At 45.8% G+C, this 18,346-nt stretch overlaps 1 protein-coding gene across 5 annotated transcripts in view; it reads right to left on the bottom strand.

Annotated features, from left to right (window-relative positions):
• The window catches only part of COBL (cordon-bleu WH2 repeat protein), a 308,249-nt gene that overhangs the window by 118,113 nt on the left and 171,790 nt on the right, over positions 1-18,346 (bottom strand). The window lies entirely within an intron of this gene.

The following is an 18,346-nucleotide window of genomic DNA, read 5'->3' as shown; positions in this document are numbered from 1 at the left end:
AATGATGAGGGAATTAGCGAGCTCTTCTGTTTCGCTCGAGAATCTCTGCATCAGAGGCGACCACCCAGCAGAATGTGTGCTCCCCGCCCCCATGCCTCCTCCTGCCCAGCGGGGACTGGAGCCTGCATGTCTCACTGGAGCAAACGCCCCCTCCACCCCTCCCTGCCACGGCTGCCTGGTTCCCTCTGACCCTGCTCAACACCCAGGCAGGGCAGTTCCCTGCAGGAGAAAACCTGAAAACCCTGGGTGACCCCTTTCCCCTCAGGGAATCTCGGTGTCCTCACTGGCACAACGAAGATAAGAGCAGTGCAGAGATATTACAAAGATGCAGTTAAGCGAGACGATGTACATCAAGGCTGAGCATTGTAGCTGAAACGCAGCCAGCACTGAACTGGAGCTGGTCATTATAGTTGTTTCACGCTAACCTTGGGGCCGGTTAGCTGTGGGATGTGGTGCCTTCTCTGCCCAGGGGACATGGAAGGGCTTTGTGCTGGTGAGCGGATGCTCTATGAGGTTGGTCTGAACCCATGACCTCTCACTTGAACTTGATATAATGTTTAAACACTCCTGGCTGGGCTCACAGTCTTTCTCCACTAGGTCTTGACCCATGATCCATGTACCACCCAGCAAGGAAGGAAGTTAGAAGTGACACCTTCACCCAGTCTAGCCTCTGGCCCCTGACTGGACCAATCTGATGATCTCCCAGGGATGAGGATAAGGTGGGATTGTCTGGATCAAAATCAGCGGTGCCTGTGGGGGCTTCCCATGGGATAGGCTGCTGTCACTAAATTTGATTCTGTGTCACGCTCTCCCCATCCCCACGAGGTCCCACGAGGGCCATTCTCTGGTATTTGGGGCGCGGCAGAACATTTTTATACCAATTAAATACTGAGAACTTTTAAAAGTTTATATGTCATTTGTCCTTGAATTCCTTATGGCCAAGAAAACTGCTTTGCATGTAAACGGAAACTCACTATTCTTTTGTTATGGACTGAATTCCCAATTCTGAAAGAGATGGGAATACCAGACCACCTGACCTGCCTCCTGAGAAATCTGTATGCAGGTCAGGAAGCATCAGTTAGAACTGGACATGGAACAAGACTGGTTCCAAATTGGGAAAGGAGTACGTCAAGGCTGTATATTGTCACCCTTCTTATTTAACTTACATGCAGAGTACATCATGAGAAACTCTGGGCTGGAGGAAGCACAAGCTGGAGTCAAGATTGCTGGGAGAAATATCAATAACCTCAGATATGCAGATGACACCACCCTTATGGCAGAAAGTGAAAGAGGAGAGTGAAAAAGTTTGGTTAAAGCTCAACATTCAGAAAACTAAGATCATGGCATCTGGTCCCGTCACCTCTTGGCAAATAAATGGGGAAACAGTGGCTGACTTTATTTCTCGGGGCTCCAAAATCACTGCAGATGGTGAGTGCAGCCATGAAATTAAAAGACACAAAGCCCTTGGAAGGAAAGTTATGACCAACCTAGACAGTATATTAAAAAGCAGAGACATTACTTTGTCAACAAAGGTCTATCTAGTCAAGGCTATGTTTTTTCCAGTAGTCATGCATGGATGTTAGAGCTGGAGTATAAAGAAAGCTGACACCGAAGAACTGATGTTTTTGAACTGTGGTGTTGGAGAAGACTCTTGAGAGTCCCTTGGACTGCAAGGAGATCCAACCAGTCCATCCTGGAGGAGATCAGTCCTGGGTGTTTATTGGAAGGACTGATGCTGAAGTTGAAACTCCAATACTTTGGCCATCTGATGTGAAGAGCTGACTCATTTGAAAAGACCCTGATGCTGGGAAAGATTGAGGGCAGGAGGAGAAGGGGATGACAGAGGATGAGATGGTTGGATGGCATCACCGACTTGATGGATATGAATTTGGCTGGACTCCAGGAGTTGGTGATGGACAGGGAGGCCTGGTGTGCTGAGGTCCATGGGGTTGCAAAGAGGCAAACACGACTGAGCGACTGAACTGAACTGAATTCTGCCTCCATAAAATGCCTATGTTGAAGCCCTAACCCTTGGGACCTCAGAATGTGACTGTATCTGGAGATGGGGACTTTAAAGAGGTGAAGTGAAGTGAAGTGAAAGTCACTCAGTCATGTCTGACTCTTAGCAAACCCATGGAATTCTCCAGGCCAGAATCCTGGAGTGGGTAGCCTTTCCCTTCTCCAGGGGATCTTCCCAACTCAGGGATCAAACCCAGGTCTCCCGCACTGTAGGCAGATTCTTTACCAGCTGAGCCATCAGGGAAGCCCTTTTAAAGGGATGATCAAGTTAAAATGAGGTCAGCAGGGTGGCTCCCAACCCAAGTGACTGGTGTCCCACAGAAGAATACGGGTGAACACACACACACAAGCCGGGCACAGCAGGGGGATGGCTGTCAACGAACCAAGAGAAGCCTCAGGAGAACGGACCCGTACAGACACCCTAACCCCAGACTTGAGCCTCAGGAACTGCAAGAAGCCAACGTCCGGTGTTTAAGGTCCCTGCCGGAGTTCTGTGAGGGCAGTCCAAGCAGACCGGCCACTCTGTAATGCCGCTGTCGGCAGGCACTGTTGAGGTAAAAACTCAGACCACTTCAGAGTTCACAAGGCTGTGTGCACACACAGAGCTTCAGCCTCACTCCTTAGTCTTCTCCCTGCTGTGACCTTGAGCAGGTCACTTATGCTCCAGGGGCCCCGTGAGCCATCAAATGTGTCCCTGACTCCACAGGGGGTGAGACCATTTAAGATCGTGAAGCAGCATCTCACTACAAGACAACGTCAGCAAGTGCTAAATCTGCCACCCAGCATTTTCCCCCACATTCTCACTGCTTCCTCCCTTGACTCTGCCTGGCAAAAAATTCCTCCCTCTGTCCACTAAACCAAACATTTGGAGCACGCTCACATGTTGCTTCCCATCCTACCCTCTGGGGCCTGAGCACAGAAACTCAAATGTCTGAACGCAGTTGTCAAGTCCCACTGAGACCTTCCTTTTCTCAATATTCTAATATTTTAAAACATTCTAAATTCCACTGGTTTTAAAAATAAGGGATGGTCATTTCCAGATTCCTCAATCCTGAGAGTGTTCTCCTCTGGGCATAGCTAGTTTTTTCTCTTACAGTATGGCTCAGCCACACGGCCACCCAGAAGCAGACGTCATTGGCACCAGCGCCTCCCACCACCACGCTCCTGCTGGGGGGGCTCACGCTGCTGGAAGCGTGCCTCACCCCCCAACACCCACACCCCTCCCTCAGGTACTCCTGCCCTGGAAACGGGGCCCCAGGCCAGGCCTGGACTGGGGCAGGAGGAGGGGCTGGACAAGACCTGGGGAGGTGTGATTCTCTTCTAGTGCCCACCGCACAGCGACCATAGGAATAGTCTCAGGGCCACTAGAATCCTGCACTGAGCCCGAACACCCCCCACCCCAAATCCCACCCCACTGAAGGCCTGCCAGCTTACCAGGTCTCTCTGTCCTCCCGTCCATCTGCTTCATCCACCTAAGCCTCGGCTGCACCGCTCACGTGAGTCACCAAATAAAACAAGACCATCTAGGCTGTTTCCACATCTGAGCTATTATAAATAGTGCTGCCCTGAGCACTCTTTGAATTACGGTTTTCTCTGGGTATCTGCCCAGGACTGGGATTGCTGGATCATATGGCAACTCTATTTTTAGTTTGTTAAGGAATTTCCATACTGTTCTCCACAGTGGCTGCATCAATTCACATTCCCAACAGTATAGAGGGTTCCCTTTTCTCCACACCCTCTTGAGCATTTATTGTTTGTGGATTTTTTGATGACGGCAATTCTGACCAGTGTAAGGTGATACCTCATTGTAGTTTCTGATTTGCCTTTCTCTAAAAACTAGCGATGGTGAGAATCTTTTTATGTTCCTCTTGGCCATTTGTAATTCTTCTTTGGATAAATGTCTATTTAGATCTTTTGCCCATTTTTTGATTTGGTTGTTTCTTCTTCATTTTTATATTGAGTGCATGAGCTGTTCATATATTTTGGAGATTAATCCTTTGTCAATCACATCCTTTGCAAAGAGTTTCTCCCATTCTGAAGACAGTCTTGTCTATGGTTTCCTTTGCTGTGCAAAAACTTGTAAGTTTAATTATGTAAGTAAATTGTGTTTTTTGTTTTTGTTTTTATTTTCATTACTTTGGGGGGTGGGTCAAGAAAGATCTTGCTATGGTTTATGTTAAAGAATGTTCTGTTTTCCTCTAAGAGTTTTATAGTTTTATAGCATTACATTTAGGTCTTTAATCCATTTTGAGTTGATTTTTGTGTATGATAGGGAGTTTTCTAATTTCACCCTTTTACATGTAGCTGTCCAGTTTTTCCAGCACCACTTATTGAAGAGACTGTCTTTTCTCCACTGTATATTCTTGCCTCCTTTGTGATAGTTTAGGTGAATCTAGGTGCATGGGTTTATTTCTGAGTTTTTATCCTGCCCCATTGATCTATATTTCTGTGTTTTGTGCCAGTACCATACTGTCTTGATTATTGTAGCTTTGTGGTATGGTCTGAAGTCAGGGTCAGGGTGCCTGATTTCTCCAGCTCTGTTTTTCTTTCTCAAGATGGCTTTTTGTGTTTCCATTCAAATTGTGAAATTTTTTGTTCCAATTCTGTGAAAAATACCCTTGCTAATTTGATAAGGAATGCATTAAATCTGTAGATTGCTTTGGGTAGCATAGTCATTTTCACAATACTGATTCTTCCAACCCAAAAACATGGCATAGCTCTTCATTTGTTTGTATCACCTTTGACCTCTCTCAGTATCTTACAGGTCATTGGCTCCCTATGTAGGTTTATTCCTATATATTTTGCTCTTTCTGTTACAATAGTAAATGGTATAGTTTCCTTAATTTCTCTTTCTAATTTTTTGTTGTTAGTGCATAGGAATGCAAGAGATTTCTTGCATTAATTTTGTATCCTGCAACTTTTCCAAATTTGTTGATTAGCTCTAGTACTTTTCTGGTAGTATCTTTTGGGTTTTCTATGTATAGTATTGTGTCATCTGCAAGCAGTGATAATTTCACCTGTCCTTTTCCACTTTGTATTCCTTTTATTCTTTCTCTTCTGATTGCCATGGTTAGGACTTCCAAAACTATGTTGAATAATAGTAGAGAGCATAGGCACCCTTGTCTTGTTTATCATTTTAGAGGAAATGTTTTCAGTTTTTCACCATTGAGAATAATGTTTGCTGTGGGTTTGTCATATATGGCCTTTATTATGTTGAGATAGATTTCCTCTATGCCCACTTTCTGAGAGTTTTTATTATAAATGGGTGCTGAATTTTGTAAAGAGATTTTGTCCATCAGTAGATGAAATGGAAAAATAAGATGCGGTACACACATACAATGGAATATTGTGCAATTTGCAGAGACGTGGATAGACCTAGAGACCGCCATACTCAGTGAAGTAAGAGAAAAACAATACTGTATGATATCACTTACATGTGAAAACTAGAAAAATGGTAACAGATGAACTTATCTGCAAGGCAGAAATAGAGACAGATGCAGAGAACAAACCTATGGACACCAAGGGGAAAAGGAGGGTGGGACTAACGGGGAGCTTGTGATTGACATGTATACACTACTACGTATAACACAGATGACTAATGCAATCCTGCTGGACAGCACAGGGAACTCTACTCAGCGCTCTGTGGTGATCTAAATGGGAAGGAAATCCAAAAAAGAAGGGATATATGTACACATGTGGCTGACTCACTTTGCTATAAAGGAGAAACTGATGCATTGTAAAGCAACTAAACTCCAATAAAAATTAAATCAAAAAATGAAATAACACCTATATGATTAAAAAAAAAAAACCAAAACAAAACACAAGGCCCACTCTCCCTGGACTTGTCACCAGAGAGCTCCCCCTGGACAGCTGACTCATTTACCGTGTCTGGAGACGAGTTTCTGTCGTCTCCCCCGCGCCTCCTTAGCGCACACTTCTCTCTGTTACTCAAGCACTTATGGGGGCTCTGCTGCTGTCTGTGAGTGAAGCCTGGGTCTGAAAGAGGGGTACGCCACTGCCCCAGGACTGGCCAAGTGCACGGCAGGTCCACGCTGCGTGCTGAGACCACGCACAGGGATGGGGTGTTCTGGGCTTCTCTGGACTCCGTCACCAGCGGTCCCTTCATAGCGCAGCACATCACTGACCCCTGCTGAGGATTTCTCTGAGAAGAGCTGACAGCCAGGGTTGTCCTACAGACACCGAACTGGGAAATCACAAATCACAAGATGCATTCTGCATCACAATGTCTTGGACCGGCTCCTTCTCCAACGAAGAGGGACAGAAGCCATGCAGAAGGCTATGCACTGCCCCCAACAAATCAAGGAGACTTTGTGCTCTGCTCATGGGGAGGATGCAGTTGGGAAAAGTGAGTTTTCTTTGGGCAGGAAGTCACTCATTGTACCTGCTTGGGATCAAAGTTCCAGAGTGGGGCCCTGCTGTGGGAGAAGATGCTTGTGTGTCTTAGTTTGAGTAAGACTTCTGAATTTTCTTAAGAAACGTCCCCAAAGGCCCAGAGACAACACACAGAAGGAGCTACAAGGTCTGCCAGGGTGAGATGCTGGATGGAGGCCTCCCTTCCTTCCTGTCCTTTCTTCCTGGAGGACAGAGGAGGGGCCTTACTGTCTGGGGTCTAGAAGGCCAGGGCAGGGAGCTGGGTTCGCTCAGCTTCCCTGGGAAGCAACACTGTTAGGGGCTGACCTCTAGCTGGACACAAATGTGCTCTCTGCCCTGTTCCTGACCTCTGCTGGAGGGAAAGGCACTACAAAACGAAAAGGAAACAGCCCTCCCAAGGCTTTGCAGACAGACGGACGCTGAAGGGTGTAGTCTTATTCAGTGTTGGATGAGGGGATTCCTGCCACATCTAAGAAAAAGTTCCAGCCGCTGGCCTGGGCCTGTGATGTCAAGTCTATTCAAACTCCAGGGCCAGCCCTAGAGACACAGGACGCCTCCTCCCCGCTTCCTGCTGACATGCTCTGCTTCTCCCATGTCTGGTCTATCTCTTACAAACTCCCAGAGGGAAGGTGTTTGCAGGTGAAGGAGGGCTGGGCTCTCCTCTGGTTAAGGGGGTGACCTGCAAGGGGGACATGCAGTGGGGCGGCAGGAAGCAGAGCTGGGCTGATTTGGCTTCACTGTCCTGGGCTGTGTGGCCTGAGTCCCCTCACTCACCTGGAGAAGGGACGTCACACTCAGCAAACGTGCCAGGATGGCTCTGATGATAAAATCGAACCATCTGTGGGGAAGTGTATAGGTAGTGCCAGTGGTGAGGAACCCGCCTGCCAATGCAGGTAGCTGCAAGAGACATAGGTTCGACACTGGGTTCAATACCTCCCTGCCCCTGGAGGAGGGCATGGCATCCCACTCCAGTACTCCTGCCTGGAAAACTCCAAGGACAGAGGAGCCTGGCGAGCTACAGCCCACAGGGTTGCAAAGAGTCGGACATGACTGAAGCAACTTAGCATGCACACACACACTTTCCCCAGGGCTTCCCTGGGGATTCAGATGGAATCTGCCTACAATGCAGGAGATCTGGGTTCGATCCCTGGGTTGGGAAGATCCCCTGGAGAAGGAAATGGCTACTCACTCCAGTATTCTTGCCCGGAGAATTCCATATATATGGTGAAAACGGTGTCACACACATGCCTACACTGTGGGCATTATTCTGAAGAAACATGAGTGAGAAGATTTGGAAGACCAACCTGACAGAAGGAAATTTAAGAGGATATACAGATCAAAACAGAGACAGCCTGGGCTACAGGGAAAGACTGAACATAGGAAGAGGGAGAGACGGAGGGAGGGGCCCAGGGAGAGAAGAAACCCAGAGCTTGGCTGTGCCGGACTTCGCCTGCACCTTCCCCTTTCGTCTCCACACTCTGGTGTCTCTGCACCCACTGAACAGAGCGGCACCGGTACGCTGGGGGCATGCCCAGCCCAGTCCCGGCTCTGCGCACCTCGCCCTCGGTCAGCCCAGCCGCTCCTCACTAGGCTCCAGGAGGCAGGGCTCCGTGTCACGTGCCCTGTTCTGCTCCTCCTTCCCAGGACTGGAGGCAGCGACTGGGCCTTCCCATCTCAGAGGGCCCCCACTCCCCAAGATCCCCTTGCGGCAGGCTTGTGCCCTGGCCCCAGCCACCCACGGGTCGCCACTCGGCCCCGCCCCACCCCTGCCGTCTCTGCGCCTGCTCCAGTCCACAGCAGACAGCACCAGGCCATTTCCAGCTCGGCATTGCAGGCGTGGTCCCAAGGAGCTGCCCTTTCTCAGTGGGCTTCTGGGGCAAAGCAGTCCCTTAGCCAATTGCATATAAGTTCTGAAATCAGTGCTTTTCACTTAGAGAGGGTCCATCAATAGGCAGTTGATACCTGAGTGATGCACGTACGAAATAGTTAATGTAAACATTTACTGATGGAATGGCTTGGTGTGAGACATTGGACAGAGGTCAGTTAATAAGGAATAAAACCTCCTTCCAGGGCTGACCCGTTAGTGGCTACAAGATAAACGGGACAGGGGAAGGACAGAGAGTGACAGAGGCCGAGGGTCCCAGAGCTGCGGCTGGTGAAGGGACCCAGGGCAGGCGGAGGCAGCAAGAATGGGGGGCCTGCTGGAGATGGAGGGGGAGGCAGGAAGGCTGGGGACACAGGCGGCGACCGGCCCGGAGCGCTGGGATTCAGGCAGAGATGACGCCACCAGAGGCTTTAAGAAAAGTCACGATCCTTCTCCTGCTGTGATGAGTGTGGCCCTAGCCGTGGGGTGGACAGGAGTCCAGTGGGGAGGGGTGGGGCAGATGCAGGGACCAGCGAGGAGGCCCTGGCAACGGGAGTCATCCCTGGGACTCAGGAGAGCCTGGACCAGAGCAGTGGGGGGAAGGGGAAGGGCTGCATTTGGATCAGGACTCACAGACAAGTGGGATGCGAAGTGTCCGTGAGAGAGGGCTCTGCGGATCTGAGCCCTTGTCCCCTTCATCCTGCCTCACCTGACGCACAAGGCAAATAATTGAGGGACCACTCGTCTCTGCTGAGGCCCTCCCCATTCACCTCGGCTCCTCCTTTGCAGCCCAGCACTGCAGGAAGCTCATCCGCCAAGCCCTGCACGTGTGAGGTACTGCTGACATGCCAGCTATAGTCAAAGGTCTTTAATTATTAGGAAAAATAACTTCTAAAACGTCACCAAACATCATCGACTTTTCCAGAAACAAATGAACCACTGCCATGAGCTGTGTGATAGGAAACGGAGGGGACTTCACAGGAGGAGGCCTGAAGGGTGACAAGCAATGACTTCAAGGTAAGCATCACTTGGGCCTCAGCATCTTCTGGATGCTCATTCCAGTAGACAAAAACCATCAGTCCCAACAGGAAAGGAGGGGGGGCCTGGGACCGCTGGCTGTGTGGCCTCACCCCCCACAGCCATGCCCCTGCTCCCCGTAGATTCCCTGGAACCAGGGCCGCCAGGGCTGCCGCATGGCCTTCCCTCTGCTCTGGCCTGGGAAGTAGAGCGAGTCAGGACCATGCCCGCCAGAGCAGAGCCACTGCCGTGGAAGTACACCTCGACCGCAGCCAGGCGGATACCCCAGTTCTTGATGAAATGTGTCTTTGGGAGTCTAGGCAGCAGAATTTTATGACTTCTTATAACATTCTAATTACCTAACTCTCATGATGATCCAGAAAATGTAGCTATTTCCATTAAATTCCCAACATTTGCAAATATCCTATTTTTTTTTTTTTTTACAGAAACTACTGTGTTCTTCAGTGTACATTAGACTGAGATATTACAGTAATGAATATCAATTCATGTTTCCAAGTGCAGCGTCGTGCGCAAGGCAGCTGCTCAAAAATGTTTATTGAATACACAGGCATACATTTCATAGACAGCTCCATCTTGGATTATACTAATAACCCATCACAACACAAGTCTCCCTCATCTCTCAGCTTAGTAGTTAACATCACAAGTTATTTTCATCTCAAGGCAATAAACTGGAGATAATGTACAAATGCACTGTCATGTTGGAATTATATGGAGCTAAGCGTAATGAATGCCATAATTCAAATAATATAGGAAGCAAGAAAGCTTGAATAACCAAAATATTTTTTGAATTACTTCCACTTATAAAAAAAGATTCACAGTTGTAATTATCATAAAAGCAGGTGTATAATAACTGGATATTGACTGCATAAATTAATGGCTGTTTATTCCACGTTTGTAGATGATGACAGCTAAAATTAGACACAGCGCTGTTTAGCAGACTTCTACAAGTTACTATTTTTAATCAATGGACAGAGGTTAAAAAGTGAAATAAAGCTCTCATTAAACTGCCAGAGGTCACACAAATGAGATGTAGACCACTGTGGTTCATGGGGTTGTTTCACCTGAGTAAGGACCACAACTCTGTTCTAGTCTCTCCTTCTCAAGCTGGGGCTCCCAGGGGATAACAAGTGTTCCCTCCACAACCCCTGACTGTGTGAACTAATAAATGGGGTATTTCCGGTTTGTGCCCAGAGAGGAAAATGCCACCAAGATAAGGAGGCATCCTTTAACAGAATAAGCCTGCCTCAGGGGCTTGGCCCCTTTTCACAATTGATGTCTTTAGCAATAAAGTTTGATTTTTAAATACAATCTGCATGTGGTTAATGCAAGACTTTTGGGTGGGGGGGTGTCCAGCCCCTCCAGCTTCTCCACTCCCCAGGGTACTGGGGCCAGCTCTCACCTCCATCCTGCAGAGCAGTCTGCACACCTAAAGAAACGAGGCTCAGAAGTGGAGTAACCTGCCAAGGTTATGTTCCCAGCAATGACAGAGATGCTGGTATCTGAATCCAAGAAGCAGTTCCAGGGTCCTTGCTCTGACGTCTACTCTGCGTGCCTGGGGCGGCTGTTTGGATCATTCCCATTTTGCAGAGGACGAAACCAAGGACCAGCGAGTGAGCAGAAGGATATCCACCCAGGCACCTGTGTCCACAGCCCCCAACCACGATCTGAACCCCTGCTGATCCCAGAGCAGCCTCAGGGTAGAAATGTCTGCAAACAATAGGAAGGCAAATCTCCTTGGTCAGCCTCTAAGACTTGCTCTGTCTCAAACACAGACTAGCAGGCAGGAATGCCGGCCCCTGGAAAAGGGCTGAGGACAGGGCAAGGGGTCACACCAGCCTGCATCGAGGTGCGGGGAGGATAGTTTAGACTGTCAAAGATGAAAGAGGGAGAAAGATCCCATCCGGAACAACTTGTTCTTCTGTTGTTTCACTTGAACCTTCCCGGATCCCAGTGAGAAGTGGGACCTACTCATTTCTCTTCACACCGGCTTGGCCAAAAAGTTCATTCAGACTTTCCTGCAAGATGTTATGGAAACACCTCAACAAACTTTTTGCCCATTCCAATAAATAACTTTAGGCCTCAGCTAATGGTGCAGGATAATAGTAATTTTTCAATGGAAGACTCTCTCCAGATCTGTTAAAAATACTTAATATTGAGTAGAAACACTACTCTTACATCTGATTAGTCCAAATTCTGGGCACACAGATGGGGAAGGTAAAGGTCTATGGGGTGTTGGTTCTCAAAGTGGGGTTCACCTGGGAACTTGAAGAACCTTGAATTCTCAGCCCTACCCCCCCACCCAGAACTACTGAATCAGAAACCCTCAAGGTGGAGCCAAGGTAAACACGTTTTCACAAGCCCTTTTGGGGTGATTCTGAGGCTCAGTCAAACTTGAAAAATACTGACTTGGCATGGGGTGCCCTAAGGCATGCATCATTCCTGGCTGAACATCCTGCATAACGAAAACTTCACTCAAGGCACTGAGGCGAGAGGTGAAGGGCTGAGGCAGTGAGCAGTTCCACTTCCATCTGCAAAAGACACACGCTTCACCCGTCTCCCTGATCTTTCTGCTGACTGACTTGGACAAGGACACCACGCATTTCTCTCACTGGCTCAAACACCTCTGGGAAAACATTCTTGAAAAGTACTTTCACCACTGAAATGTTGTGAAGTAATTAGCCTCCAACTAATTAAAAAAAAATAAAAAAATAAAAAAAAAAAAAGAAAAGTACTTTCAGAAATAGACTCAAATCATGAATGTATAATAGGATAACAAATTCTATGACAAAGATTACATTTTTTAAAGTTTCAGATGACCTGGAAGATGGCTAAAAGTACTTTGTCTTTAAGATCCAAATAAGTAAATACAGTTGCTCCCCAGTTTCCAAGGAGGATGGACTCCAGGACCCCCTCAGACACCGAAACACTCAGGGGCTGAAGTCTGAAGTATATGCATATAACTTGTGCACATTCTTCTGTGTACCTTAGATCATCTCTAGATGACATGTTAGTCACTCACTCATGTCTGACTCTTTGCAACCCATGGACTGTAGCCCACCAGGCTTCGCTATCCTTGGGATTTCCCAGGCAAGAACACGAGTGGGTTGTCATGCCCTTCTTCAGGGGATCTTTAGATGACATAATAATACAATGTAAATGCTATGCAAACAGTTGCCAGCAAACAGCAACTTTGTTTTGTGAAAGTTTCTGGATTTTTTTTTCTATTTTTGATCCACGATTGGTTGAATCTGAGGATGGGGAATCCACAGATAGGAAGGGGTGACTGTACTGAATTTTTAATAGTACTTGATAAGAAAAAAGTGTTTAAAACTATGAAAACCTAAGGATTCCCATTTTCCTATAAACTAGTCATGTCCTTGAAAATAATCCTTTCCTCCTGATTCAGGATATTCATGTTAGTAGCAGTTGCACATAAATAAGGCTTTCCAAATAAACATCTTATCTTTATATGGAAGGAAGTTCAGGAAGAAGGAATTGACGTTCTTCCCCAAAGATGACAATACATTTTTGGGTTCCTTTCCCAGAAATTAGTAAATAACAAAATACCTTTCATTTAAAAAGAAAAAAAAAAGCGTGTTCATAGCAAATGCTTAAATCAAATCCATATGCCATTCACAAGCTTAAAAAAGGAGACAGCTGCTGTGAGCCAATTTCTCCACTCATTCTAGGCCAAATAAAACAGATTTCAGTTAAAAAAGCTTTTATTGCCTCAGAGGGAGCTCTATTCCTCCTGCGGGGTATACAGTACTATTTATTTTTCATTCAGAATTCCCGATTCTCTACTTCATACACATTTTCCCACTCAGGTCGACTTTATCCACTCTGTATAAGTACATTAAAATCTGAAAAACATAACACCTTCTCTGGATGGAACACATTTTTAAAATGTTGAGGCTGCATAGCTAAGGAAACCATAAACAAAATGAAAACGCAATCTATGGACTGGGAGAAAATATTTGCAAATGATGCAACCAACAAGGGGTTAATTTCCAAACTATACAAACATCTCCTACATGAATCGTAACAAAAAGACAAATAAACCAATTGAAAAGTGGACAGAAGACCTAAATAGACATCTCTCCAAAGATGAGATGTACATGGAAAGATGCTCAATATCACTAATTAGTAGAGAAAAACAAATCCAAACTACAATGAGGTATCACCTCACACCAGTCAGAAGAGCCACCATTAAAAAGTCTACAAACAATAAATGCTGGAAAGGGTGTGGAGAAAAGGGAGGTCTCTTACACCGTTGGCAGGAATGTAAGTTGGTGCAGACACTAAACTGAACGGCATGGAGGTTCCTTAAGAAACTAAAAATAGAGTTTCCATATTATCTAGCAATCCCCATCTGGGGTGCAGATTCAAAGAAAACTATACTAAAAAATACATGCACCCCAAAGTTCACTGGAGCACCGTGTACAATAGCCAAGGCACGGAAACAGCCTGCATGTCCGTAACAGACGGATGGGTAAAGACGATGTGGCGCACACACACCGTGGAAGACTATTAAGCCATAAAAAGAATGAAATAATGCCCTGTGCAGCAACATGGATGGGCCTGGAGACGGTCATACCAAGTGAAGTCAGTCAGACAGAGAAAGACAGACCACAGGATATCACTTTTATGTAGAATCTAAAATACAGCACAAATGAACACAGCTACAAAGCAGAACCGGATTCACAGACATAGAACACAGACGTGTGGTTCCCAAGGCGGAGGGGTTGGGGAAGGGAAGGATTGGGAGTTGGGATTAGCAAATACAAGCTAGTATATATAGGATAGATAGACAATAAGGTCCTACTGTATGGCACAAGAAACTATATTCAATATAGAAAATGAACTTATGGTTACCGGAGGGAAGGGTCGGGGGAGGGATAGTTAGGGAGTTTGGGATTGACATGTACACATTGCTATATTTAAAATGGATACCCAATAAGGATCGATGGTATAACACAAGGAACTCTGCTCAATATCCTATAACAACCTAATTGCAAAGAGAATTTGAAAAACAATAGATACATGCGCATGTATAACTGAATCACTCCATATACCTGCACCTAATACAACATTGTCAACCAATTGTACTCCAACATAAAATAGGAAGTAAAAAAGTCTACAGTATTCTCAGTAAATTTTGTTAAGTATTAAAAAAACCTGTTATTAAATCATAATGGAAAATAATATGAAAAATTATATATGTATAACTGAGTCACTCTGCTACACAGCAGAAACACTCAATGAAATTAAAAAATACTGATGCAGTGTAGCATCTACATCAGTGACATTAACAAATACAATTCTTATTGAAAAAAGGCCATATTATTCTGATACTGGAACTCATATTTTTCACCACTAAGAAATACCCTTCCCAATCAAAAGCAATAAGACACCCCCAGAGGTAGGTGGTTGAAAAGTGCTAAATGCTTTAAGAACACTCTGTGTGTTATGAAAAAGTTCAGGATCTAACTCCCCACAAAATAAGGGGTGAAACACACAGCCCATGGGAAACAGCTCTGCATTCGTGAGTCTGCAGTGTTTAACTGGGCACGTGTACAAAAAAAGAATGTCCTGTTTGGTTTGTGCCTATGTTTATTTTATCAAAAGACAGTTAAAGTATGATGGGTAACACAAAATAAACAGTAGAAAATGTTTAAGAAATATACAAATCACAATTGTTGTTTTTGTTTTTCAGTTGCCCAGTCATGTCCGACTCTTTGCCATCCCGTGGACTGCAGCACGCCAGGCTTCCCTGTCCCTCACTACGTCCCGGAGTTTGCCCAAGTTCATTGCATCAGTGATGCCATCCAGCCATCTCATCCTCTAATACCCTCTTTTCCTTCTGCTCTCAATCCCTTCCAGCATCAGGGTCTTTTTTAAAGAGTCAGCTCTTCACATCAGGTGGCCAAAGTATTGGAGTTTCAGCTTCAGCATCAGTCCTTCCAATGAACACCCAGGACTGATCTCCTTTAGGATGGACTGGTTGGATCTCCTTGCAGTCCAAGGGGCTCTCAAGAGTCTTCTCCAACACCACAGTTCAAAAGCATCAACTCTTCGGCGCTCAGCTTTTTTTATGGCCCAACTCTCACACCCATACAAGACTACCGGAAAAACCATAGCCTTGACTAGGCAGACCTTTGTCGGCATTGCTGTTTTTTTTTTTCTGGTATTGCTTTCTCTATAATCCAGCAGACTTTTTCAATTTGATCTCTAGCTCTTCTTCCTTTTCTAAACCCAGCTTGGACACCTGGAAATTCCTGGTTCACATAATGCTGAAGCCTAGCATGTGAGATTTTAAGCATGATCTTACTAGCATGGGCGATAAGTGCAATTGTCTGATGGTTAGCCCATTCTTTGGTACTACCCTTCTTGGGTATTGGGATGAGGATTGACCTTTTCTAGTCCTGTGGCTACTGCTGGGTCTTCCAGATTCACTGACATAATGAATGCAAAACCTTGATGGCATCATCCTTTAGGAATCTGAATAGTTCTGCTGGAATTTCATCACATCCACTAGATTTATTAACAACAGTGCGTCTTAAGGCCCACCTAGCACTCCAGAATGTCTGGTTCTGCAGGACTAACTATACTATCATAGTAATCCAGTTCATTAAGATTTTTTTTTTTATACAGTTCTTCCACGTATTCTTTCCATCTCTTCTTGATCTCTTCAGTATCTACTAGGTCTCTACCATTTTTATCCTTTATTGTGCTCATCTTTGGGCAGAATGCTTTCATGATGTTTCCAATTTTCCTGAAGAGATCTCTGGTCCTTCCCCTTTTGCTGTTTTCTTCTATTATTAAGCATTGCCCATCGAAGAAGGCCTTCTTGTCTCTTCTAGCTATTTTTGTAACTCTGCATTTAACTGGATGTACTTCTCCCTCTCTCCCTTGCTTTTCACTTCTCTTTGTTCTTCTACTATTTGTAAAGCCTCCTCAGATAACCACTTTGACTCTTGCTTTTCTTTTTCTTTGGGATGGTTTTGTTCGCCACCTTCTGTACAATATTACAGACCTTTGTCCATAGTTCTTCAGGCACACTGTTAACTAGATCTAGTCCCTTGAATGTATTCATTACCTCTACTGAGAATTCACATGGGATTTAAGTCACACCTGGCTGGCTTATTGTTTTTCCCAGTTTTCTTTAGTTTAAGCCTGAATTTTGCTATGAGAAACTGATGATCTGTGCCACAGTCAGCTCCAGGTCTTGTTTATGCCGACTGGATACAGCTTTTCCATCTTCAGGTACAAAGAATATAGTCAGTTTGATTTTGGTATTGACCATGTGGTGATGTCCATGTGTAAAGTTGTCTCTGTGTTGTTGAAAAAGGGTATTTGCTAAGACTAGTGCATTCTCTTGGCAGAATTCAGTTAACCTTTGCCCTGCTTCATTTTGTTCTCCAAGGCCAAACTTGCCTGTTACTCCAGGTATATCTTGACTTCCTCCTTTTGGATTCCAATCCCTGATGATGAATAGAACATCTGTTAGTTCTAGGTCTTCATAGAACTGATAAACTTCAGCTTCTCCACCATCCAAGGGGCATAGACTTGGATTACTGTGATGTTGAAGGGCTTGCCTTGGAAATGAACCAAGACCATTCTGGCATTTTTGAGGTTGCACCCAAGTACAGTATTTCAGACTCTTTTGCTGATTATAAGGGCTACTCTATTTCTTCTATGGGATGCTTGCCCACAATAGTAGATAAAATGGTCAGCTGAATTAAATTTGCCCATTCCCATTCATTTTAGTTCAGATTCCTAGGATGTCGATGATTATTCTTGCTATCTGCTGCTTGACCACATCCAATTTTCCTTAATTCATGGACCTAACATTCCAGGTTCCTAGGCAATACTGTTCGTTGCAGCATCAGATTTTACTTTCATCACCAGACACATCCATAACTGAGCATAGTATCTGCTTTGGCCCAGCCATTCATCCTGGGGCTTCATTCATCCTGGGGCTATTGGTAATTCTCCTGCAATCTTCCCCAGTAGCATACTGGACACCTGGGGGACTCATCTTTTGGGCCTTTTATACAACTCATGAAGTTCTCACAGCAAATATACTGGGATGGTTTGCCATTCCCTCCTCCAGTGGATCCCATTTTGATCACAAATCAAAATACTTCATCTAAAATGCACTGCGTTACAGGCTTTTCAGACAAATTTCAACGGCTGTGGGTGGAAAAGCCAGTAGATGGGCAGGGGCGTCTCTGAGATCAGGGATAACGAACACCCCTGGAGGGACTGAAAGAGGTGACTGATGAGCAGACAGACTGATACACAGACAGACAGATAACCAGGCCAGGAAGGAAAGGAAGTGAAAAGTCATGACACTGCCACAGAGCCACTTACATGACTGCTAACCATGATGCAGGGGTCAAGCTTTCCCTCTGGAAGGTACAGACCTGGTTTCTAATTCATTTTAAGTAAAGTCAGTTTATGAATAAGCCCAAAAGAACCCGGACCTCAAGACGAGCAGGGTGTGATGCCATGGACCATATGAACAGGCATGGGTCAGCCAAGTGACACCACGGAGTAAGAGGAAAGTGTAAAGAAAGTCAGCTCGTGCTGGAGGAGAGCTGGGCTTAAAGGGGCTCCATGTAAATGTCCCCATTCACGGGGCGAAGCCGGGAACCATCTCAGCTCAGTGAAGAGTCACTCATGCTTCTCTTTACACTGCCGATCAGCCTGTATCTCAGAGTCTGTGTGGGGCAGGCCTGCGGCTGCCCAGGGAAGCTCAGCTTCTGGAAGAGCCCAGAGCACGCTGACCATCCTGACCACAGCAGGGTGTCACTCTTCCCAAACCCCATCCAAATAATCTTTTTCCATGTCACACTTTAAGCCAGGAAACCTGTCAAATAATGTCCTGGCCCCTGGAAAGGGAGGGTCTGATATTTCAAATAGTGTTTCAATGCACATCAGGCAGATGAAGGAAGAAGCCCAGAGGGAGATGCCAGCTACAAGGATACAGGCTATGCCAGTCACCACAGGACAGTCAGGTGCAAAGTC

Source organism: Dama dama, chromosome 18 (assembly GCF_033118175.1).
Source record: "Dama dama isolate Ldn47 chromosome 18, ASM3311817v1, whole genome shotgun sequence".
Taxonomy (NCBI): Eukaryota; Metazoa; Chordata; class Mammalia; order Artiodactyla; family Cervidae; genus Dama; species Dama dama.
This window is presented reverse-complemented; position numbering and strand designations above follow the sequence as displayed.